Below are 25,385 nucleotides of genomic sequence, written 5' to 3'. Positions count from 1 at the left end.
ACAAGAGGGTTTTTTTCTTTTTTGTCTGTTACAGTTGTATAAAGACAAGTGAACATGTAGCATGTCTCATGCAAGAATTCCCATTCTAAACATGACAGCACTTGTTATAAGCATTGGTCTTCTTACCTGCATTTTCTGATTGCAATAAAGTGTCAAAAACTGTTGGATATTCTTAGATATTGTTAGTCTTTTGTTTCATCTTTGAAAAAAATTGGCTTTCTTTAGCTCAGTCCCCTGGATTGAGGTTACACATTACAATTCTTAAACTAGAAACCCCACTCAGCTGCTGCCCTGATGAAGTGGATTAAAATCCAGTATTGCTTCATTCTATTCTAAATTACTTTTATATTTTTCCTTTATGTTAAGACTATAATTCTAACAGATATTTAAATAACCTTCTATAGACTCTCCAAAGGTTTTTTGCTGCTGTGTCCACAGTTGTAAGGTTGTGCTCTTGCTGATAATAAATCCAGAAAGAAGTTACTTTTGCAGACTCTCTTAAGATCTTAGACACGTTTTGCTGCATTTGTTTTCCAGTCAATGCTTTTCTTTGTGGAGCACAGGGAAAATAATTTGAAAAACACACTTTAATTTGATTTCCAAAAGTGATCATGTTTACATTCACTTGTGTATTATAACTTGGCTGCAATTTTAGGAAATTAAATACAAATGATTCAAGCTTCAGCAATGCAAGGGTCAGAATCCAAGTTGCTAAGACACAATATCGTAGATTAGAAGCTTTGTTATGTAAAACCAGTTTAAGTGTGGAGGATAAACATGTATATTTTCAGATGGGCCTGGAATGGCCCTGAATGGTCATCAGCAGCTGATTGCATCTAAAGGGAAAATTTGTGCTTAAATAATGAAATACTGGTCTGCTGTTAAAAAAGAGACTCCAAATGGAGTCACTTATGCTAAGACATCACCAAATGGAAACTTAGTACCTAACTTAATTACAATTTCAGCCTCTCCCACTAACAAAATGCAGTTAATCTGCAATTACCTGGTCAGCACTAGTGAGATCATCTGCCTGACAGACCCCTGCCTTCTCCTGGGAGAAGTTGACCTTGCCATAACCAATATGTTTTTTTTGCTAGGATAACTTTCTTGTCCTGCCCCCTTATGCCTGTAAAAGTCTTTCATTTTATACAGCTCCTCCTTACAGCGCCTTTCTATTTGCTAGACTGGAGGCTGCCCAATTATGAATCATGAGACAAATCCAATAAAATCTTCAAAATTTACTCAGCGGATTTTTTTTGAACACTACCTTTATTATTCTGTCACGTTGTCACCTATTAGCGGTTTCAGTGTTATTGGGGTTTTCCAGGCAAACAGGTGGGTCAGGCGCAGCTCAAGGTGCCATTTGGGAAATAGTTTACTGATTCAGGCCCCTTGGTAATCTCATTTCTTTTCCCCCCAAATTTTGAGAAAAACTTCAAACATACAGAAAAGCTGAAATAGCTTTGCAGTAAAGACACGTACGCCCACCACCTAGGTTCCACCATTGACAAGGTAGCATTATCTATCCATCCCTCTCCCCACTCATCAAGCCTCCCCAAACTAAGGCGGTGCGGCGGGGTGAGCAAGCTCAAGGTGGCTTTCCAGTGGCGATTCCCAAGGGTGCGGCTCGCACGCCGGCAGCCTCAGCGTGGGGCCTACCGGAGGCCTCCTCCGCAGCCCCGTCTCGCGGACCCGGGAGGCGGAATCGGGCACCGGAACCGCGGCGCCCCCCCCCACCGGCGACAGCACCGCTCTCCCCAGCCCCTCCGGCCTAGGGGCGGCCTCCGGATCCACCGCCGGGGGCGGGCCGGGACGGGCTTGCGCAGGGCGGCACCTGGGCTGGGCGGTGCGGTAGCGGCGGAAGCGGGCGGCGGGCGCGGAGCGCGGGCGCGGGGCCGCTACGTGCGCGGGGAGCGCGGGGAGCGCGGGGCTGCGCTCGTGTGCGCTCCTGGGGGCTCGTCGCCGTCGCCGCCGCGCCTTTGAGTCAGCAAACTCCGCCGCCCGCCCGCCCGCCCGCACGCTAGCTCTGCCCTGCCCTGCCGGGGTCTCCCCCGAGGTGCCGCCCGTAAGTGACAGGGGACCTGCCGGGGAGCCTCCCTCGCGCCGCCGGTGTGGGGACCGCGGCCAGAGGCGAGCCGGCCACCCTTTCTCTCCTTTCTTGAGTCGTGGGGCCCTTCCCGCCGCGCCGGGGTGCCGCTCCCTGCGGGCTGGGAAGAGGTTTGGGTCTCCTCGGATGGGAGCCCGGAGCTGCCTCCTTTGCAGCCGAGGTGCACCGGGGAGGAGGGAAGGGTTGGCTTGTTTGCCAGGGGAGGGCACCGATCGCATCGATCCGGCTAAAAAGACACCCCAGGGAGAGGTGGGGCCGAGACGAAATCCTGGATGCACGGAAAAGTGCTGAGGCACCTTCCACCAGGCCGAATTGGGGTTGGTGGTTTTTAAAAAATTTTTTTTTTATTCACGAAAGAGAAGGTTTGAGTTTAGAAACTGGGAGGAGTAGGCAGGTTTTTTTTTTTTTTTTTTTTTTTTTTTTTTGTGGGATTGGGGGATTGGGGGAAAAGGTCCGAGAGAAAATCCACGTTGACTGATTACCAGGTCTGGTGCCACAGGAAAGCAACAGCCTGTTTTTCAGTTCTGATGCATCATACTTCTGTAATGATGCGTATGCGGGTGATTGAGGGGCATGGTCATGGGGATGTAGAGCCACATGTCCTGCATGAAAGGAAGGCTTCTATTTCTGCAAGGCATGTTTCTTTGTAAGAATAATGGAATTAGAAATTTGGAGCAGGAAGGAGGCTTCATGTGATCTTTAAACCTTTTATTTTAAGGATGGGGAAGCTAAGGCCCCAGCGTGGGGAGTCATTCAGCCAGGTGAGAGCAGAAACAGGCCAAGATTCTGGGGGCTTCTGACTCTCCATGCAGAGTTCTCCCCACCTTTGGGGGCCTGGGGTGGGTCGAGGCTTGGAATGCATGAACTTCCTCTTCTCCTCTGGGGGTGGGCTGGGCCAGAGGGTGAGTGCAGCTCCTGATGAGAACTGGCTGCTCCATCTGTGGACCAAGCTCAGCTAGGGCTCCTCAGTCTGAGAATGGAGGTGAGTGAGGCGCTCCTGGTGTTTCTGCCATCACTTCCAGTGATGCCTAGTCCTAAGGCCTTTTTTTTTTAAAGGCATGGTGGATTTCATATTGATTAATGGGACTATTTGGAATAAAGATGCAAAATAAAATGCATCCGGAAGTGAATATATGTAAGATAAGGTGATTAGCACTGACCTGTATTTTACCAGATCATCCTGTTACTTCTGTTGGCCTATTTCATTCTAATTTCTGAGGTGACTTTTTCACAAATGAGGAAATTGGTGTTGCAAGCGTGGGGACTTGCTCAGGTGACTCTGCTCCTCACCAGGGGTCTCTTGCCGGGCTGGCACTCTGCTTCTCCCCCCACCACAGTGGGCTGTGATACGAACTTCCTCTTATTTTACCTGGGGGAAGGCCTCCCGGAGCTTGGTATCTGAAACACAGAATTAAACACCCTTTTTCTTTCCCATGTAAAAGTATTGATTAAAGACTAATGTTTGTGTTCCACTACAGCATTTCTACGTGGTTTTGGAGCACTCTTAGTAATAGCTTTTCTCAGCCTTACGGTCACTACTTTCATTTTAGAGGATTCACTTTGTTAGTTCAGCTGTTATGGGAAATGGCTTCTTTTTCCTCTTTTGGTGTCAGGGCTGTGGTTTAACCACTACTTGTAAGGGGTTTAGAATTGGTTGAGACTGGGGTCCAGCCTCTTCAGCCTTCCATTTCTAAGACTGGCAAAGGAGGGCTTTTGGCCAAAGTCATGGTTGAGCTCTTTGAAGAACATCCTGCACTTTGTACTGTTACCACCAACCTCTTTTTTTCTAGAATCTAGTAGGTATGACTCAGCTTTTTTGTTCTCTAAGCCCTGTTCAAATAAGAGATTGTATGTGGTAGTGGTTACAACTTCTGGTTTCGGACTCATTAGAGTTGAAATCTAGGGACAGTCATTTGCTGGCTGAGGTGCTATCAGCAGGGCACCTAACTCTCTAAGTCTGATTTATCCTTTATTCAGATATTAAAAAAACTGATAATCCTTGCCTCCCAGAACTGTTCATAACAGTAGCTGACATTCACTGGGCACTGACCATGTGCTAGGCGTTGTGAAAAGACGATGTGGCAGCCTCACTAATCCTCACAACCAACTTCAGAAGTAGGTTTTATTTACATCTGAGGGAAAATGAGGCTTCAAGATATTTATGACTTCCTTAAACTCTCTAGCTCACAATTTTATCCACCCAGCAAATGTGTCCCAGATTTCTATAATAGCAAGTAATTATTTAGGGCTTAGTGTGGGCCAGGCCCTGTGTCAGGTCCGTATGTATATTAACAATCCTTGAGATAGGTATTGTTTTTATTCCCACTCTCCCTTTTTATTTTTATTTATTTATTTATTTGTTTATTTATTTACAGATGAAGAAACAGGCACAGACCCTAAGTCAGACAATTCGTAAATGATGGAGCCCAGATTTGACCTAGGCCGCCTGGCTCTGGAGTGGGTACTCTTCCTCAGCCACTCCTCTGTGAATCTGTGTAGAGGGCTTAGCCAGACCTCAATCAAGGGCAGCTCTTAATTGGCATTTTCATTTATTTTCCCTAAGTGACCACTTCCTACTCCTAGTCTCTGCAGAGGAGATGCTTTTAGTTCTGGAAATGATTCAACTTTGTGTAAGGTTTTGTGATTCTGCATACATTTCTGTTGTATCCTGTCTTATTTTTTAAAAGCGTGTCATAGGTCTCGGTGATCTTGACCCTGGGAATACAGAGATAGGCTTTAGGGAGTCTGTGAACTCCCTGAAAATGTATGAGCTCATACTCGTGTGCAAAAGTGCATTATTCTGGGGGTGGGAATCCTCAGCTTGCTTTTGATTCTTAAAGGGTCACCCATGGTTGTAAGAAAGGTTAGTAATGACTATGCTGTTGCAATAATCTCGTTTTACAAATGCGGCAGCTGAGGCCCAGTGGAGAGGCACAATAGCTTAATCTGAGCTATGTAGCTGATTAGACATAGAAAGGGGACTAAAACTCAGGTCCCCTGACTTCCAGTCTAATATTCTTTCCATCACACCCCAGCACTTCCCTTTGGTGCCAGGTGAGTAAGTTCTGAAATGACAAAAGACTCCTGACTCTCCCTTTAGGCTTCCCCAGTGTGGGAGAGACCAGCAGAGCTTCCTGGAAGCACTATCAAAAATATATCATCCTTTGGCCTGTCATCTTGTTAGCCAAACCACTTTACAGTGATTTAGGATGGGAAGCTACAACACTGAAAGATATGAGCTAGGAGGATAAAATTTGTTTGGGGAGAAGATGAGGAAAGATTTAGAATATGCATTGGTTGAGGTACAAGGAGGCCTTCAGGCCTCTAGGTAGAACTGTAGGATTGGAAAGTTTTTGCTGAGAGATTTGTAAATTCAAACACAATTCCATGAAGCCTGAGATTTCTGTGTAATGTGTGAATCACTGGGAGGTAGGGCCACCTCCTAGCCAAAGCTTGATGCTCCAGTGACTGAATAAGACTATTACATTGTGGGTATAGGTTGGGTTTAGGTATAGCTCAAGTGGTAGAGCACATGCTTAGCATGCATGTGGTCCTAGGTTCAACCCCCAGTACCTCCTCTAAACATAAATAAATAAATAAACCTAATTACTCACCCCCCTCAATAATAAAAATAAGTAAAAAAAAAAAAAGACTATTAGGTCATGAGACCTCTATTAGTGTAGGCCAGCCCTTTAATTTCACTTACTTTTTACAAACTGATTAAGTTTTCCTGGGAAAATAGATTCGTACTAATAGACAATGCATTTTGGAATGTATTATTCAGCCAGACATCAAAATATGTAATGTAGGACCAGGAATAAGAAGTCCAGAACTGGCTCCACAGTAAAGTTGGGAATTAAATGTATGATTCAATTGACTGCAGTAAAGTCTGTTGGGACAGATACGCTTAGGAAAAATGAGATCCATGCCTCACACGGTTCACAAAACTAATTTTCACTTAGATGAAAGATTAAATGTCAAAATCAAAATTATAGATATTAAAAAACATATACATGTATAAGATGGTTTTAAAAAACAACCTTGGAGTAGGAGAGACCTTGCCAAGTTTAGTGAAACTGAAAAACTCCAGAGGAAAAGAGTAATCTAAGGTTGTGAAACATTTTACGTCTATAAGGAAAAAGATTCCATAAACAAAGTTAAAAGACAGATGGTAAAGTACTTAAGCAAATAGTTGCAATATATATAACATACATGAACTCTTAGAAATCAATAGGAAAAAAATAATCCAGTAGAAATATGGGCAAAGGCTATTAATAGGCAATTCACATTTGTATATAAAAATACATAATCTCATTAATAATCAGATAAGTGTGGATTAAAAACAACCATGAAACCATTTTTGCTTAGGTTGATAGTACCCAGTGTTGGTGAGGGTGTGGGACAATAGATTGTCGCCATCTACTTTTGTGGGGAGTGTAAATTGGTACAACTTTCTGGAAAGGCACTTAGGCAGTATTTATAACATTTAGAAATTTGCATACTTTCTGATGTATCAGTTCCTTTTAGGACTTTATACTTCAGAAGTACTTGCCTACTTGAACAAAGGAGGAAATTGCTATGAATGAGCTGATACAGAGAGTGTCCTTTATATGTTAAGTAATGAATGCAGACTGCAGAGCAGGAAGTATAGTGTGATCTCATTTTGGGGGGAAAATAAAAGTCTGTGAGGAGATGCCTCTAATCATAGTGCTTACCTTTGGGAAGTGGGATTAGAAAGGGGGATGGTAGTTTGGAGGATTTCATCAATAGATTCCTATTTTTAAAAAACTTTAAATTTTGAAATAATTTTAAACTTACAGAAAAATGACCAAAGTAATAAATCCTTTATTTTTAAAAATTGTGAGTATATGTACTGAAAAAAAAAAGCAGTTCTTAAGAATGCCTGTGATACATCCTAGTGTTCACAGCAGCACTATTTACAATAGGCAAGATATGGAAGCAACCTAAATGTCCATTGACAGATTTATGGATAAAGAAGATGTGGTATATATTTACATATATATATGTGTATGTATGTATGTGTACACACACACACACAATGGCATACTACTCAGCCATAAAGAAGAATGAAATAATGCCATTTAAAGCAACATGGATGGACCTAGAGATTATCATACTAAATGAAGTAAATTAGACAAAGAAAGACAAATATCATGATACCACTTATATGTGTAATCTAAAAAAAAAAAAGATACAAATGAACTTATTTACAAAACAGAAAGAGACTCAGACACAGAACACAAACTATGGTTACCAAAGGGGAAAGCAGGGAGGAGGGATAAATTAGGATTTTGGGATTACCAGACAGAAACTACTGTATGTAAAATAGATAAACAACAAGGTCCTACTGAATAGCACAGGGAACTATGTTCAATATCTTGTAATAACCTATAATGAAAAATAATATGAATAAGAATATATATGAATCACTATGTTGTATGCCAGAAACTAACACAACATTGTAAATCAACTATACTTCAATAAAAATATAAAAAAATTTAAAAAAAAGAATGCCTGTGATAAACAAAAATAAGATAAATGACTTACAGTGTTGATAAGGCCCTCCTGCCTGATTAGGGGCTGGCCTCCCCGTGTTTGGAGGACCCAGTGCCCTGGGTTTCCAGGTGAGTATTCCCAGCCGTCCTTTCTGTTACTCATTCCAAAAATGTGCCCCCAGCCTCCACTCCTGAAGGCAGGAGTTACATGTAGCAAGGAAATTGCTCAATTTAGAAGCACACTTGCCCTAGATTATCTGTGGTTGTTAAGCGTTTAAAAAATATCAGTATTCCTCTCTCAATATTTAGTTTTATTTCTTGGGTATAGTGCAAGACTAGTTCCTTTACCCTTTCACCAGTATTTTCTCAGCACACCCCCTCCACCCGACCCCAGTAAAAGTTTATCCTTGGGCTTTCTGACTTTGGCAGTCCAGATCTCATATTACCTACCCATGCAGTCAAAAACTGCACTGAAGAAATATATTCTTTTGAGAACATAATCTCTTGCAGAAGAGAATATATAAAGGAAGTATATTCTCTCTCACTCAATGAGTCTGGCTCATTAATAGCAGAAATTATAATGAATTGCATATGTAAATATCCTTGATTTCCCCCACCCTTACCCCGCCCCAAGACAGCCTGGATACCTTTTAGAAGATAAGAAAATTAAGTCTGGAACCCATTTCAGATTCAGATTGGGAATTCCTAATTAAATTCCTAGTAGCTGGTGTCCTCTTTTAGGGAGCCCTGGGTTCCTGGAGATGGAAGAACAGAAAAGGGGAGGGGGAAAGGGAATACAAGGGGGCACCAGAGGACAAGACAGACTTTACCCAGGACCAGTCCTGTGTCCAGGCTTGTGATAAAGCTTTCTGACTTGTTTCCAGGAAAATTTTATATGTGTTTGGCACGATGACATGTTTTAGAAAAGCGATGGAACATAGGAAAGATACCTACACGGTGCTCACCAAGTACCACACACGGCTCCGGGCACTTTGATTTACATCATGTCATTGACTCCTGTGAAATGGGAATTATTACAGCCATTTTCTCCTGTTGAGAGAGATTTCATGACTTGACCAAGTGGAGGAGGCAGGATTTGAACCCACAGCTGCTTCCATGCCTGATTTTTTTTTTCTTTCTGGTATTCTATTTTAAGATTCTCACCATCGTGTTTGCTTTCAGGGCCAAGATGGCATTCTCTCTGATAAAATGATTGCGGGAAAATTTTGAAATCCATACTGGGTGCATTATTAGCTATAGGACTCTGAGGTTCCCACTTCTGATCCTCAGGCATTCCCCATGCAGGTGATAAAAGGCTGTAATTTGGGGGCTGCGTTGTCATAAATTTTTTCAGTGATGTCACAGGCAGCCAGGGCTTTATCCTGGTTACTTATGAACCAGGAGGTAGATGGTAACACTTCAGAGCATTTTAGCCTTGAAATCAGTGACACGAAGTTATTTTCTTCTCCCTTTTTCCACCGTCCTTTCCCATTTTCCATCTCAGGTGTGTATTTTCCTTCTTTGGGACTTTTTATGCTTCTCTGATTCCACCAAGGCCCCTGTAGCATTTGGCCCACGTTTCCTGGGTGGCAGATCAAACATTGAAGGATGCAGTTCAAGCCTCTGGGGCCCAGAACCTTATGGGGCTGTCCTCGGTGTAGGGTGCTGGTCCCGACTGAGCCAAGCAAGATGGGGGTGGACGGCTCTTCAGTCTTTTTAATACATTCCTTTGGTGTTTAGATGTTAAGTAGTAAAATTAGACTGTCTTTAACTTTTGGAGAAGAAGGATACATTCTCTTTTAACCTAGGTGTCATGGAGGGGCCTCTTGTTCTTAGAGAACTAATTAACCTTGGTGGGAACCCACAAGCCCATGGCCCAGGGAATTCCAAAGGCCCCCCAGGAAGGCCCAGGTGCTCTGTGATCCTCAGGAAGAGACCATTAGCTTTCTGCTAATTCCTTAGGATGTGGGTGGAGGAGAGGGCTCACGTGCTCGTCCTGTTTTACCTTGGCATCAGCCCTGACACGGTGATAGAAGAATCCCTCACTGATGGGGAAATCCGCCCCGCCAGGTGCTTTGCTTGCTCAGAAGATTAGTAGGGAAGTCACCTTGTGGTGCTCCTGACCTTCAGCTGTCTCCTGGGTCCCTCTCTTGGCCTTTCCGCCCTGCCTCTCCCTCCCTTCTTTTCCCATGAGTTCCAGTATCTTTTTCCTTACGACTGTGGATGCTCCCCAGTTCCTCTTAAACTTGCAAATCCAAATGGTTCCAAGCGCAGAGCAGAGCAGGAGGCTTTGTATGTAGGGAGCCTATGCACCTTAGAAGTTATAAACACAGTTTTACACAAGGAGTTTTCTATCACTGAGAATTATCTTCTCCTTTCTTACTGATACAGCGGCTGACTGTAGAGTGGCATTTGGGACAGCTGGGGAGAAGGCAGGTGTTTCTGCAGCACCTCGGGGCAGTGTTAGCCCAGCTCTGGGTTCTGGTGTCTCCAAGCAGGAGATGCGGGGCCTTTCTGTCAGCCCTCTGTGGTCGATCAGACCCAGAGAAGCTGGGCTCCTTCTGTCCAGGTGTATATTGAAGATTCCTATACCAGGAAATCAACTTAATTATTCACAGGGAAATGCGGACTGGATGCTGGCTTTTCTAGGCAGCTCATTTTCATGATGGTTAGGAAACCTAGCAAAACTGTGACCTCTGTTTTGAGAACTTTGCCAGACCTAGTCTATGGACAGACACGAGTCAAATGTCCTTGGATTACAGTGAGTGCTTTGGGCTGATAGTTTAAGGAATGATAACTTTGGCATTTTACCCACTTTCAAAAGGACTTTCTCTCATGTCTTATCTCAGCCTTCTTGGGTCACGGCCAGGGAATGGCCAGGGTGTGAGCTTCACACGCGTAGGCTGTTTCAGAGCATATAGGTTTAAAATATTCTGTTCCTGTCAATATACTGTCCCATTTGACAAATCAGATACTTAAGGGAACATTTTTAAAAAGGCACAGGTGTGCTGTGATCGTCAGGAAGAAACCTCACCATTTCCCCCCTCAGCGGTCCTGGAAAAGTATAGGATGAAAATGGGCAGTGACAGTGGCTGACAGTGAGCTCCAGGCAAGTGCCTTCATTTTTGCTCATTTGATCTTTTTTTTTCTCTATATCCTCCCTCACTGCTTATTTGATCTTTACAGTAGATCCATGAGGTCAGCTATTAGCCCCATTTTACACAGGAGGAAACTGAGGCACAGAGAGTGAAAGACTTTCTCCCGGCAAAGGACAGTAAGAATTCACAGCCAGGCTGTTTGGCGCCCACCAGGCCCTTCCTACTCTTGTTATGGGGACACTCCTTGCTCAAAAGTGAAATCTCCCTTCTTGCTGGTCCCTCAGATGACTTGCCAGTTCTTCTCATCTGGACTGACGTCACTCTGGGCAGAGCTGAACTTGACCAATAGCTCACAGTCCCTGGTGCTGCTGTCCTCCCACGTAACTGAACTTGCCTCCCCAGTTCTTTGTGACAGAGGAGGCGAACTTGGCGGGCAGGTTGTTATTTCCAGTGTGTTGCAATGATTTTCCTTTTTGAGGCTGTTTGTCACTCAGTTTAAAAGAGGAACATTTAATGCTGACTTTTGTGTCCAACTTGCATGCCTGTACCCTTTTCTTATCTCAGCCCGAAACTGTTCTCCAGGTGCCTCAAGACTGTTCTGTGTGAATGTCCGTCATCGTCCTTACCTTGTTCCCAAATGAACTCATCTTCTTTCTCTCTTACCTCTGAAAAAAGGCCCCCCTTTCCAACTTCCCCATTCTACCCCAGTCTTCTTCCAGTCACCTGGCTGGTGAGTCATCCTTGACTCCCTTTCCACCATCATGCTGTCTCCAAGTTATTCTTGTTATATATATATTTTTAGAAGACTTGATTTTTAAGAGCATTTGTAGGTTCACAGCAGAACTGAGGGAAAGTACAGAGAGATCCTGTACACTACTTGCCTCCCCTCCCCATGACCAACCCCCACAGCAGAGTGGTACATAACGTTATTGCCATCAGTGAACCTGTATTGACACATCATTGTCCCCCACAGTCCACATTTCACATTAAGGTTCATTTAACTCATGGTGTTGGACACTCTGTAGGTTTTGACAAATGTCTGACATATGTCCTCCATTGTACAGAATGGTTTCTCTGTCCTGCTAAATCCTCTGGGCTCTGCTTCTCTGTATTTTCAAATGTGCCTGGCCACCCCCTCCTCATCTTGAGTCTGTGATCTCTTCTGTGGGCTGGTGCATTCCAGCAGCAGCTCACCGCCCGTCACTGCATCCTCCACCCTATCCCCACATGAGTCATTGCCATCACGGCAGGCTTCTGCCTGCTGCATCCCTGTCTTTGGACAAAAGTCCATATTCCTCCTCTCATTCAGGGACTTCCTCATCCTAGAATGACCATCAGAGCCCTTCCAGACTTACCTCCTTGTGATATTCTGCCAGTGCAGGCCCTCCACTTCTAGGGAGCTGGCCCCTCCAACCACCAGGTCTACTGAAAGTGGTACTGCTTCTTCATTACCCCAGGCCGGTGCTGCTTCTCTGCTTGTCCTAATCAAAGCATCGAGGACTTTTCAAATCCTACCTTCTCTGTGAAGTTTCTCCCTCTCCACTCTCCTCCTTCCTACCACCCCATACCAGTGCTATTTCTTTGGGCACATAGAGTGAGCTTTGCATTATGAGTGAATTGTTTCATATCTGTGTCTGGACATCCTGAGGTCTTAGCACTCAGGGAGTGTGATTCAACCATTAAACGCATACTGCTCACCAGGACCAAACCTAGAACTATACACAATAGGCTCTCAGTGATTGCTCATTGAATCAAATTGTCATTGTCCTTTAGTTATTCTTAGGGCGTCCTTTAGAGCTAATGACCCTAAAGAGGTCTGTCATGTGATAGCACAAAACTTCTCTCAGTATTACCATCTTTCCAAGGATGCAAGTCCTTTCCATATGTGTGGCTGTCCCTGTTCATATACTACTACTTGCCTTGTGGGGCTGCCTTGAGGATTAGATGAGATAATTCATGTTGCAATCTTTGCACAGTGTCCAGCCACGTAGCTAACTGTTATTTTTAGTTGGATTGTTGTTTTTTATTATGAATGGTGTAACTTTAATATCATTCTCCAATCTCACCTGCCACAGTCCAGTGGAGGTAGGTCAGGAGGAAAGACAGAAAACAACAGAGGAAGACACATGGCCTTCAAGACATTCGCCTCTGGGCTGTTGCTGGCTAAAAGCTTTCTTTTCTCCCAAGGTGAATGATTAACCACGAACAAGAAGAGGTGGGCGGCAAGGGATGCCTTGCACACTGTTCTGTGTCCCTCCTCCCGGCCCACGTGACTGGGCTGTTGAGAAACTTGATGGTGATGCAGAAATGGAGAGAATTTGCTGGAACTAATTCAGTCAAATGTAATTGACCCAGTAGTTATTGGGCACTTACTGTATGCCAGGCACTCTGCTGAGTGCTAGGGTTATAAAGTGTGAATGATTTGGACATGCCCTCATGGGACTTTTGAGAGGACAGACACTAAACAAGAAAATAGATTCATAGATAAAACAATACAGAATGTGATGAATTCTAAGGAAAAAATAAAAAGAGCATTACTGGGGGAGTTTGCTTTAGTGGGTGGTCAGGGAAGCCCCTCTGAGGAGGTGGCGTTTAAACCAAGCCCTACGAATGGGAAGGAGCCACTTTGGGGGTTGGGGTGGGGGCGGTGAGGGGAACGTCAGAGGGAACAAGATGCACCAAGAAGGGCCTGAGGGGGCAGTTTCAGAACTGACCTGGTTAGGGCGAGTGGACGCCTTGAGTGTGCAGAAGCGTCAGGGTTGATGGGAGCACCAGACGAGTGTGGTTTCCTGGGATTGTGTGGATACAGACCCTGTCTTCTGGACAGTGATTTTCAAAGATTTTCTACCATCCATACACTTGCAGGAGCCTGCACTATGCTCCTGGGGCGGGGCTGTTGGGGGCTGGGTGATGTGAAAAGAGCCCTCCATAATTGATACACGAGGCACCTTCTCCCTCTCTGCAAACTGAGAAGCACTGCTCCTGGTGATCCACTCAGAAGCCTTGGGATTTGGGAACATTTACGTCTCTTTTCAATTAAATTTTGCAGGGTTATATAGGCACGCTATAGGAACATGGAATTCCGTCCGTTGCTGAGAACATTGGCACGGCATTTGAGGATGAATCACCGTTTAATTGGATCACTGTGTGACCCATTTACATAAATAAATACTGTTTTTGAATAGAAAAGTTATTGTCATTCTTTTGAAGTTATTTAGAAGTGCCTTTGGAGACATCCTTTAAGATTTTAATGCATGGGGGTGTTGTCCTTTGTGAAGAAAGGCAGTGGAGGGGAGAGGAGAGAACAGCTTCCAGCTTTCCAGAGTCCTTAGTTTGAATCTGGACCACACTGTGTGGCTTTGGGTGGTAGCTTAACCTCTCTGAGTATTGGCGTGGGGGGGGCTATCTTCTGTAAAATAAGACAGAGAAGCCTTGCGCTGCCTGTCTCTCCGACGGTCATGGGACAGTGCTTGATAAACTGCAGAGTATCAGAAAATAAAAGTTACTTTAGAAAAATTAAAATTTGTTTGCAAATGTTATGGCCAGTAGCACATTATGGCTAGGATGTAATTCATGACCATAGAAAAGAACTTTTCACTGATCGTAGATGACTGGTTTCTGGAATAATCCACAGGAGAATATCTGTATAACTTTGCAGTAGGAATGGTTTTCTAAATATGGAAGCCATAAGGAAGAGATTGGTAAAATTCATTACCTAAGAACAGCACGGCAAAACCGTTGTGAGCAAAACAAAAGACAGATTACAAACTGGAAAAATATGTTTGCACTTCATTTTATATATTAAGGATTAATTTCCCTAATACGTAAAGAACTACAAATCAATAAGGAAAAAACAACTCTATAGGAAAATGGTCAAAGGATGTGAACAAACAATCCACGCAGAATACAGTGCCCAAAGCCCCTGCCTTTTGCTGCCAAAGCCGCATTCCTCTCCCCCTGCCTGTGCACAGGCCCGGGAAGCAGCCCCACATCCAGGGAGCACACCTGGGCGCCAGGCTCACTGTCAGCTGTAAGCCCCGGCAGGGGGAAGAGGACCCTCACTATGTGGCGAAAGGAAAAGCAAAGCGCTTGCAGGCGGCTCCCCACCACCGACCGCCCAGGACCGGGGAGACCGCTAGCCCAGGCTGCTGCTTCACGAGGAGGCCTTGGTCCTGGTCAACAAAAGGACACCATTTAAGTTAACAACTTGGCCCTGTCCCAGACCTTACCGTGTCCCTGTAAGCCGCCATCACTTGTGCTTTTGTTTCCTGTTAAGTGTCTCCGTAAGAGCAGGGCAGCATTGTGTCTGTCTGATTACTAATTTGTATGGGTTGCTTGGCACAGTCCCTGCCACCATGTAGGTCCCCAATTTCAGGGACAGATCCCTGAGGGGCCCTGGGCATCCCAGAGTCAGAAAGAGGAATCTAAGCAGCTGTGAGGGAAGAGGGGTTTCCAAAAGGCAGCGGGAGAGCACAGGGGAGAGGCCCCGGGTCTGGGAAATCCGGATTCCCATTTCTGCTTAGAGTGCCCCGACCTCAGGGTCATTCTCCCCAAGAACCCTGAAGAGCCCGTTGGCTCATCTGCTCAAGAAGCAGCTCTTCGTGTACAGTTGATTTAAAATGTTAAAAAAAAAAAAAAGAAAAAGAAAGCAGCTCTCCATGCTGAGGGGCCACAGCCCCAGATGGCCAAGGCCGAAAGGGAGCTGGCTTCTGAAAGACACCATGGCAGGCCCAGGCTCACCCCGGGCCCAGCCTTCAGCCCTGGGGGACCTGCCAAAGCCACACAGTTGAGGTTTCTGCTCTTCCTCTGTGGGGACACAGTAGAGGCAGAAAACTGGCTTTGAAGGAGCAGGTAACCATGAGTGTCCACACAGGAGAGCCAGCTGTAGGCACCAGCGTGTTCTCTCTCCACAGACACTGAGCCCTGGTGGGCTAGGACTGATAAGGTGCTAGGTGGTGAATCCAGACCCAACCCCACGGTGGCCCGGGGAGCAAAGGGGAGGGGTGAGGTGTGATCATCCTGGTTGGAGGGCAGGCTGCTCAGGGTGAGGGCGTAGAGAAGACGGGAGGGGGAAGAATATTCTGAAGTCAGGGCTCAGGAACTAAACCCTCATCATGAAGAGCTGCTGGCTGGCTGGCTGGCTGGCTCGCTGGCTTTCTTTTTAATTTTAAACAAACATGTGAAGCTCAGACCTAGGGGTTAAGAAGTGGAAGTTAACTGGTAAAAGAAGGAAGCTAGTAGGGTGTGTGTGCGTGTATGTATGGAGGAGGCCTAAGGGGCATGTTAGAGACACTGGCATTTCTTTCTCTCAGTCCTTCCTGAAGGGCTAACTAGAAACCCACTTAGTGGACACCTGATCATTTAATTTTTTTTTTTTTTGAGATAAGATCACTTAACGTGAGATCTACCCTCTTAGTAAAGTTTGAAGTGAACACAGTGTTGCTAGCTGCAGGTACAAGGTTGTACAGCAGATGTCTACAAGTTATTTCTCTAGCAGACCTTGTTAGAAACTGTAAGTGGAATTCTTTCCTCCCCAAGGCTATTGTTTCACTCACCTGAGGCACTTTTCTTGGTCGAGAGGTTGCTTAACTGGGATTTTCAGGATTGCTTGGCCTGTCTGGGGGAACCTGCTATATCTATAACTCTCTGAAAAGAATATGCAGAGAAATTATGTACCTGTAGAGACTGCGTGTTAAAAAGGGGCAAACAGTCTGGGCCTTATATGAGTCTGGGGCTCTGCCAAACCAATGTGGCTAAGTGTGTAAGTTTCCTTTCTCTCCTGAACGTTCATATAACAAAACCCCACCTCCTGCTTGTCTCCCGTGTCTCTGTCCTCTTAAAGTTCACTATTCTCTCCTGACATAAAAATAAAAACATTGTGAAATCGAGCCTGCCATCGACTGACAATCAAATCCTGAACCCCTAAGAACCTCACTTTTTGACAGGTAGCAAATAAAATTTTCTTTTCCCTTTTTGATCTTTTTAGACTAAAATAGCTTGGATGTGTTTTCAAAGGACAGTCCATTCTCATAAAGGACTTAATGCTTCTCCTGGTTTAATATTTTTGTATTATGAATGAATATAATATGGAATAGTGCTGTGTGACTTGCTTAAAATTTATTGCTCCAAAACTCTTGGGCTTTTCCTTGTGACAGTGACTTGTGACAAAGTGCTGGTATTTGATAACTCTTTTGTTGTGTATGTAGCTTCCTTTATTTCAGTTGCTTTCAGTTTCACAGTGAAGTGTTAAGAACCTAGCCTGTGAACGGCAGGTGATTCTGCTTAAAATCTTTAAAGAAAAAAGATGTTCAAGGAAGGGACTAGAAAGCAGATTAAATAGCAGGAAAAATAATCAAAACAGAAGTAAGCCACATAGAGAGGAAAGAGTTGGCCAAAATGAATCAGAGGAACATTTATTGTTAATAATATATTAATTGGATAAAAATATATATACACAAAAATAGTATATCAATTGGGTGGATGAGGAGTCCAGACCTCGTACTGCCCTCCTTCAAGTGCAGAGATGCTGCTTTGTCTGTCTCACCACTGCAAGGTTTTGCACCTGAAGTCCTTCCTCTTGCAGTTCTGAAGAAGACCTCTGTCCCAGCGTTATCCTGTCCTCTCCGCCCCCTGAGTGGGCAGCTGGCTTTGTGGGGCCCACACGTGGACGAGCACCAGCTGCCTGTGCTTCCTTAGTGCAGTGCCCAAGCGGCTGGGTGACTGCTGAGCACGGTTTTTCCCCATTTATTCATTTAATCAGTGTAAATGTGTGAGGAGAACCCATCATGTGCCTGGTACTGTGATAGGGGTTAGAGATCCGAAATAAAGAACAGTGAGAGCTGTGCTGTCCCCAAGCCTACTGTTGAGTGGGGACACAGACATTCATTCAGTTTCTACACCAATAAGGGTAAAACTATCACTGAGATCAGAACTACAGAGGAAGACGATGGTGCAGGGGAAGTGTCACGAGGGGCATTTGGCTTTGCTGGAGGGAGTCAGGGCAGGGTCCCCTGAGTGAGTGAGATTGGAACTGAGATGTGAAAAGTGAGTAGTAGTTATCTGGTGACAGATAAGTTTGAATTGCAGCATTGCCCTTGAGCAAGTCGGGGATCTTGCAGTGGTGACCTTGAGCAAGTTACTTTACCTGTTTAAGCTTTAGTGTCTTCATCTGTGACCTGGATGATTGCGAGAATTAAATTAGACAATGCACATAGTGTCCTCAGCACAGTGCCAGCGTGTAGTTGACGCTCGTAAATGGTAGCTGTTTTTATTACTGTCTGTGCTAAATACCTTGAGAATAGTTAACTTGGAAAATGGAGACTAAAGGGAGATTTAATGATGGTCTTCAAATAGGCCAGGTGTCCTCAGCATCCAAGATGTGGGGAAGGCTCTTATGGAGCCATTGGTGTGAAGTCACATTCAGAATGCTTGGAAACAACTGTAATACACTAGGATTTTAAGACACAAGTATTATTAGATCCCATCTCCTGCATTTCTCATGGCAGTTAATCAGGAATAGCTAGGCTATTGCGTATTTTCAGTACCAACACCATGTTTTATGTGCCCAGTGATTTTTGCCACATTGTGTGTAGTTATATGTGGATATTTCCTGCAGTTAAATGTGCAGGGGTCCTTTTGCATCCTTTGAGAAAGGCAGGTCTTGCTTTTCTCTCTTCGATCTGCGGAGATGTACATGTATATGGAAATATCCAATTCAACTTTTTGTTGGAGTATTATAGTTTTTTGCACCTTCCATTGTTCTTAAATTTTGGAGAAAAAGGTACCAAGACTTAATTTTTATTGAACACTTGCTAAGTGCTTTAGGTACGTTATCGGATTTAATTCTCACAGGAACCCTACGAAATAGGCACTATTAAGAATGCTTTTTCCCCGTTTACAAGAAAACTGAGGCTCAGAGAGGTTAAGTAACTTGTCCAAGGTCAGAACAGCCATGAGTGCCATAGTTGGGATTTGAACTCGGATGTTAATACCTCCAAACCTGAATTCTAAACAGTTTGATGCTGCCTTTTAAGCTAGTTTTTAAAGATTATCAAATCCCTGTGTCAGCAAAGTAGGTATGTGTCAAAAAATTTATTATACTTACATGGTCATGAGAAAAGCTTATAAAAAATGTTGGTGGCCTTTGAAGAGCACGGGGAAGCTTGTTGAATTTAGATCTATTTGTTCAATGAATCAGAAGTAGATACTGTAGCAATGTCTTTCTGGATTATTTTCTTGATTGTTATAATCCTTGGTTTTGCAGTACAGACCTTAAGAAGTATTAGTGTACATCAACCAAAAATTAAATATGCTTATGAATGTTAGGAGTTTATACTTGAAATAACAATTTAGCTTCTTCCTCATTCTTACCTCAGTTCCCAAGTTAATAGCTTTGCCATCTTCAGGTTAGTTATTGTTTGCTGCCTTAAATCTATTGGGGAAATACTTCACATTCATTTGGTAGCAAGGGGAGGGTGTATTATAAATAAATAATATACTCAGAGATGGGTGCAGGCTGTGTGGGTGGAGTTGGAAAGGCGTATCAGCGAGACCATTGGCCAGTAAAGCCGTTGGCTGTCAGTGCCTAATGCTGCCGCAGACGGGGCAGAGCTTGTGCCCAGAGCATCTGGAGTTGCTCTGCACTTTTTGCTTTGTTTTCTGCTAATGCAAACCCTGCTTCAGGAATTAAGTGTTCTTTTTGATCCGAACTAAATGAAAATACAACCTGACGTGTCAGCTCAAGGAGGGAGAAATATCAAACAACTGCTGGAGAGAGTTGAGAGATCACTTCTCCAGGCTTGTTTTCTTTCCTAATAATTGATTTTTCCCGACTCAGCAAGAGGAGTAAAGATGACTGTGGGGGTGCTTGTTTATTTTATATATGTTAGATATATTTACATACTTATTTTATCTGTATTTTCAAATCACAAATGTAATATATTAAAAATAAAAGTTGTTAGCAATTCAAGAGTGTATGAAGGAAAAAAAAAACAAATGAAACACGAAGTCCTCCCCTGTCCCAGTTGCATGCACTTTGGCATGTATCCTTCTGGAATCTTTTTCTGTGCATCCCCAAGCATATCCATGTACACACTTAAACAGTGAGATCACATTGCACATTGTTCTGCAGTTTGTTTCCACTTGTGGACATCCCCCCACGTCAGCACTTACAGATTTCCCTTTTTTGAACAGCGACAAGGTAATCCATGAATACGTCCCACTTTGTTTAATCATTCTGTTACGAATGGGCATTCAGTTGTTGCAACTTTTTCAGTTATTAACACGGCCATAGTGAGCAGTCTCACACTCAAAGTGTGGCTTGGCACCTGGGTGCTGGCCTTTCTTAAGGATCCCTTCCCAGAAGTAGGGATGCTGGGTCGAAGGGTGCATGCGCTCTAGACTTTAGAGCCAGTAACCCTGCGTTCCGGTCAAGGTGGCAGCGTGAGCACTGGCCTGACTTGGGTCGGATGGTGTCTTCTGTTTCCACGAGGCGGGCAGAGCAGCGGCAGCCTGGAGCCCCGTGCCTGGACACCGCTAGTTTGTGGGTGTGATGATTCTCCTAGCTGGTTCACCCTTTTCAAATTTGTGAAGGTAGCAATTTTCAATTTTGACTTTTGCTTCAGTCCAGATGAATTCACAGAGAACTCAGCTGTGCCAAGCCTGCTCCTAGAATAAGGCCAGTCTTGGTTTTCTTTCCCACTCCCCAGTATTTGTTTTCCTTCCCAGTATTTTGTTAACCTTTGGACTTTACATCGTGGACAAGATCACAAGATTAGCCTTCTTTGAAAAAGACTGCCACTGGCTTAGTTTAATTTGGTCCATTTTGTGACTCCTTCCCCTGGGCCCTCTCCTGGCTGGACCACCTTGGCCAAGGTTCCTTCCCTGGGGCACCTCAGTCCCATGAAGTCAGAGATTCAGCACTGACCGCTTCCCCCGGTTTTGGCGAGGCAGGCAAAAATAACATATAAACAAATAATATGGATTCAGACTGTGTTGAGTTACATAAGGAAAACAAAATAGTGTAATTGAAAAAAGAATGACTTCGAGAGGAAACCTTAGTTAAGGGTTTGCAGCAAAGATGACTCTGGTGACATTTGAGCTGGGAACACAGTCGGAAAAGATCTAGAGAAAACCGTTCTAGAAAGAGGAAGTAGTAAGTACTGAGGGCCTGGGATGGAACGAAGTTGGTGTGTATGAAAGATGGGGAGAAGGCCCGGGGGCAGAGCGTAAAGAAGAGAGTGGAAGGCGGTGAAGCAGGAATGTCGGCCAGGATCAGACTGCGTGGGGCTTATAAGTCATGACACAGGATTTGGACTTTATTCTTATTGCAGGGGGCAGCCGTGGCGGGGTTTTAGGCAGGAGAGGTGTTTGATCTGAATTTTGCACAGAGAGGATAACTCTGCAAGTCTGGAGCATGGGTTGTATGGGCAAGACTGGAAAGCCATGTGGGAGGCTGTGTCAGCAGTCCAGTTGAGAGGTGATGGTGACCAGAACTAGGTTCACCAGCACAGATGGTGATGAGATCAAGGATACGTTTAGAAGTGGTGCCGACAGGCTGTGTGTCTATACACCTCCTACCATGGTGCCTGGAAATAGTGGGTGCTCGATAAGTATTTGTGAAAGGGAATATGATATTGTGATTTATAGGAGAAATATATGTTTGGTCATTCAGATGACCTCAGTTCCTGGCTCACAGCTCCCAAAACTTTGGAATTTCCTTACTAATAAGAGCAATGGGATAATATTTAGTCTCTTGTCCTTGGTTCCTGAAAACATTTCAAGGAAGGTGACTTTTGGATCCTACCCAAGGGTGGGGGCTGTTTGCCAGGAGAGCCAACTGCCTGATTAGAGGGCTGGAACTTTCAGTGTCACCCTCTGATTTCTAGTGGGTGGGGAAGAGGAGCTTGAGATTGAATCAGTCACCATGGGCCAAGGATTTAGTCAGTCATGACTATGTAGTGATGCTTCCTTAAAATTCCAGATAGACAGCCTGTTGGCTTTTTCAGACACTTGGGAACCAAAACACTTCCACGTGCTGCTGTGCCAGCCCCAAGCTCCACTTGGACAGAAGTGCCTTTGGTTGGGATCTCGCCCTATGTATCTCTTCATTTGGCCGCTATTTGCATCTTTTAATATCCTTTTGTAATAAGTTGGTGACCTAGTGAGTAAATGGGTTTTCCTGAGTTCTGTGAGCTATTCTAGCCAATTAATTGCACCCGCGGAGGGAGCCATTGGAGCAGCCAGCTTGCAGAGCCAGGTAACAGAAGCACAAGTGACAGCAAGCTGGGCTTGCAGCTGGCATCTGAAGCGGAGGGTGGTCTTGTGGGAATGAGCCCAGTTCCTGTAGAGTCTGATTCTCTCTCTGGGTAGATTAGTGTCAGAGCTGAGTTGACATCCTACTGGTGTCCCGGAATTGCTTGTTGGTGTCCACACACATATGCTGGAATTGGGTCCAGGGACCCTTGGTCAGGGAATAATGAGGTTAGTTGGTCTAGAAGGGAACAGGGGACTACACTGGTCATAAAAATAGAATTTGTGAAATTCGCTGCTAATTATTATTATTTTTTGCCTCTTCTTCACTTGGGTTGGAGTTTCTCTTGAGGTTTGAACACTGGTCCTCTAAGTACCCGACAAATTCATTTCCTTTAAAACTGTCTTGAGGCCACCTAAGTGTTCAATACTAGAGGAAAGGTAACATCTACTCAGTGGAATCCTGTGACTTATTATCCAGGAACATGCAATGCTGTTGTTGTAATGAAAATGGAAGAAAAGAAGATACAGGCTTGTGAAACCATTTATGATGATAGTGCTAAAAAATATGCACATGAGAAAAAGGAAGAAATATACCAAAATTATCTGTTTGGTTTAGTTTTTTGGTTGGGGGAGGTAATTAGGTTTATTTCTTTATTTTTAGAGGAGGTACTGGGGATTGAACTCAGGACCTCATGCATGCTAAGCATGCGCTCTACCACTTGAGCTACACCCTCCCCCCATACCAAAATTATGATGATGATTGTTTATGGTGGTGGATTATGCCAGGGTAACCAGAAATAACTGACCATTTTAACCATGACACTTTTGAATACTCCTCAAGTGTCTGTGTGCGTGTGTGCAAGCTGTTACTAGTTGCGTGATAAGTATAAACCAGGGTTGCCCTGACTAACCTGGGCTTATATGGTTATGCCCAGTTATGCGTGATAATTTGACTTCTCTTTTTTTCAAACTTCCTCAATTATTCTATTTTAAATCTCATTTGAATTAAAATATATGAAAATAATAATTTTCTGTAGAATATTTACTTTCAGAGGTCACAGAACATTTCTTTGGGCTTTTTTACTTAGTCTGTCCTCCTGACCATGGGGAATGACCATGTTGGTCTCCTTCGAGCTGGGAGGCTTTGAAGCTGTGACCATACCCCCAGCCAGGCCTGGGTTTTCACGAAGGAAGGAACTGGAGTAGCACTTGTGGGTTCCAAGGTGACCTTTTCCTGTGACTGATGAGATTACAAGTCTGGTAGGTTCAGAATGGCCTAAGGGCTTACTTAGATGACTTGGCAGACTTGCTTAGATGACTTGGCAGACTGGGTCTTTTTGTTTCTTTTTTCCTCCCCTCTTCCCAAAAGCAGTTGGATATGCCTTTTCATTTGTTTTTACTAAACCGTTCCTAATAGAAATTTATATTTGACCAACTTGTAACCTCATAGAAGTGAGGCAGCGCATTGGCTCACACTTACAGGACTGTGAATAAAATCAGAGAAAGACTTAAAAAAATATGCGTAAGCTTTTCAAGCTAGAAGTGTGTCAAAGATCCATGCCCAAGAGTCAGGACGCTGGTGTTTACCTCGTAGACTACGGGGGAGGTTGTACTGTCTAGTTAATAGTAAGACCTTGAACAAATCAGTTATTCCTTTGCCTTTTTAGCTTCCCCACCTTCAGATGCAAGAGAATTAAATTCCTTGGTTAAGAAAACGGTGAACACGCTCCTCCAGCTGTTCACTACCTTGTGGAAGAGGGAGGCACTTTACACATCAAACAAGACAGGCCCGTGGCCCTGGACCAGGTGACAGGAAGCTGCGTGTCTGATCCCATCTTTTCTCTGGGGTCTCACTTTCCACTACCCCTCGATCCCAGCCACAATGAGCCACTTCCTGTTGCCAAATGTGACTTGCACTTCTTGCCTCCCTGAGGGTAATGGTACTGTTCCCTCCACCCGGAGCCCACCTCTGCCGTCTTACCTCCATCATTAAGACAACACAGCATGAGGTTAATTCCATCGCATCCATGGCTGTATGACCTTTGACAAATTACTTGTTAACTTCTTGGTACCTTTGTTTCCTTAACTATAAAATGGGGATACTACTCATAGGACTTTTTAATGAGGATATATGTAAAGTGCTTAGAACAGTGACTTGGTCAGAAGCGCTCTCTGGGCGTTGGCTATTATTAGCTTTCGAAGTCTGGCCTGTCCTGTAAGCCTGCGTCCACTAACCAGCATGAGATTTGGGGCCTGCGGAGGTTCGAGCCTGAACCCTGCCCCTTATGAATTGGGTGACCTTGGATGGTTATTTAACTTCTTTGAATGTCAGTTTCACCATCTGGAGCACAATATATCACATGGTTGTTGGGGGAGTCATGTGTGGACTATGTGTGAAGTGCCAGGTTTAGTAGCTGACAACTGGAAGGCAGCCTGTGTTGTTTTCCGCCCCCCTCGCCCCACAGCACCTCTGTCACCTGATGCCTAGGGCCGCCTGGTTGCCTCTCCTCCATTACACTATATATTCTTAGTTCTCTTGTTTCTACACAGTGTGCATGATTCTTCTGTTTGATTTCCTCACTCATCTGTTCACTCAATCCTTCTCTTCATTCATGCACTCTCTCATTTGTTCAAAAGTCGTTTATGAGCACTTGCTATGTGTTGGGCTCGGGAATCTACCACTGTTCCAGCTCGAGTCCAGGAGAGCAATGAATAGAGCCTAAATTAGGCCAGTGACCTTGGAGGCTGAGGGGAAGGGATGGACTTAGGAGGCATTTAGAGAGGATGGTCAAGGCTTGCTGACCAGTTGAATCTGGAAAGTAAGGGAAAGGAAGCAATCAAAGACAGTCTCTGTGATTCTCACTTGAGTCCAATTGTGGGTGCTGAGACCATTAACTACAGTGGACAACATAGGAAGTGGGCGAATTGGCTGGTTTCTAAAGGGCCAGGAAGAGGTGTCACGTGACAGCTAGCCTGGATTAGACATGGTCAGTTTGAGGTGCCTGCAGGATGTCTGGATGGGGATGTCCGACAGGAGGTGTCCAGGCCAGCCTCCAGGGCCCTTCTGGTTCTGAACTCCTTTGCATGGGGTGTGGGGGTGGTGGCTGAGATGGAGACTGCGTGTGGACAGGAAGAGGGGAGGGCTTCCAGTGGCCCTTTGGGGAACTTCTCTGACTAAAGCGGAAGATGACAGTGAGTCTGTGGCTTCTGCCGAGAAGCCACGTGTGGTGCCTCACCACGGAAACTGCTCACGTCCCCCAGGAACACGACATCACTGTCTGCAAGTCAAGATGAGCCTTCAGGGTGTAGTCAGAGGTGGGGAGAAGAATGCCCTCTCCCTCGTGTGGGCCTCACTGCAGGCCCGGAGCGGCAGTGAGTGTCTGTCTCCTTCCCCTGCGGCATGTCTCACAG

At 44.7% G+C, this 25,385-nt stretch overlaps 1 protein-coding gene across 1 annotated transcript in view; it reads left to right on the top strand.

Moving 5' to 3' along the window:
* The first annotated feature begins 1,854 nt into the window (after nt 1–1,854).
* The window catches only part of SNX10 (sorting nexin 10), a 63,092-nt gene continuing 39,561 nt past the window's right edge, over nt 1,855–25,385 (top strand). The window contains exon 1 of the mRNA XM_074367327.1: nt 1,855–2,065. The gene's annotated coding sequence lies outside the window, so the exon portion shown is untranslated. The remainder of the gene's footprint in view (nt 2,066–25,385) is intronic.

Source organism: Camelus bactrianus, chromosome 7 (genome assembly GCF_048773025.1).
Source record: "Camelus bactrianus isolate YW-2024 breed Bactrian camel chromosome 7, ASM4877302v1, whole genome shotgun sequence".
In the NCBI taxonomy this organism is placed as follows: Eukaryota; Metazoa; Chordata; class Mammalia; order Artiodactyla; family Camelidae; genus Camelus; species Camelus bactrianus.
The sequence above is the reverse complement of the archived record's forward strand: the minus strand, read 5'-3'. Positions and strand labels throughout refer to the sequence as shown.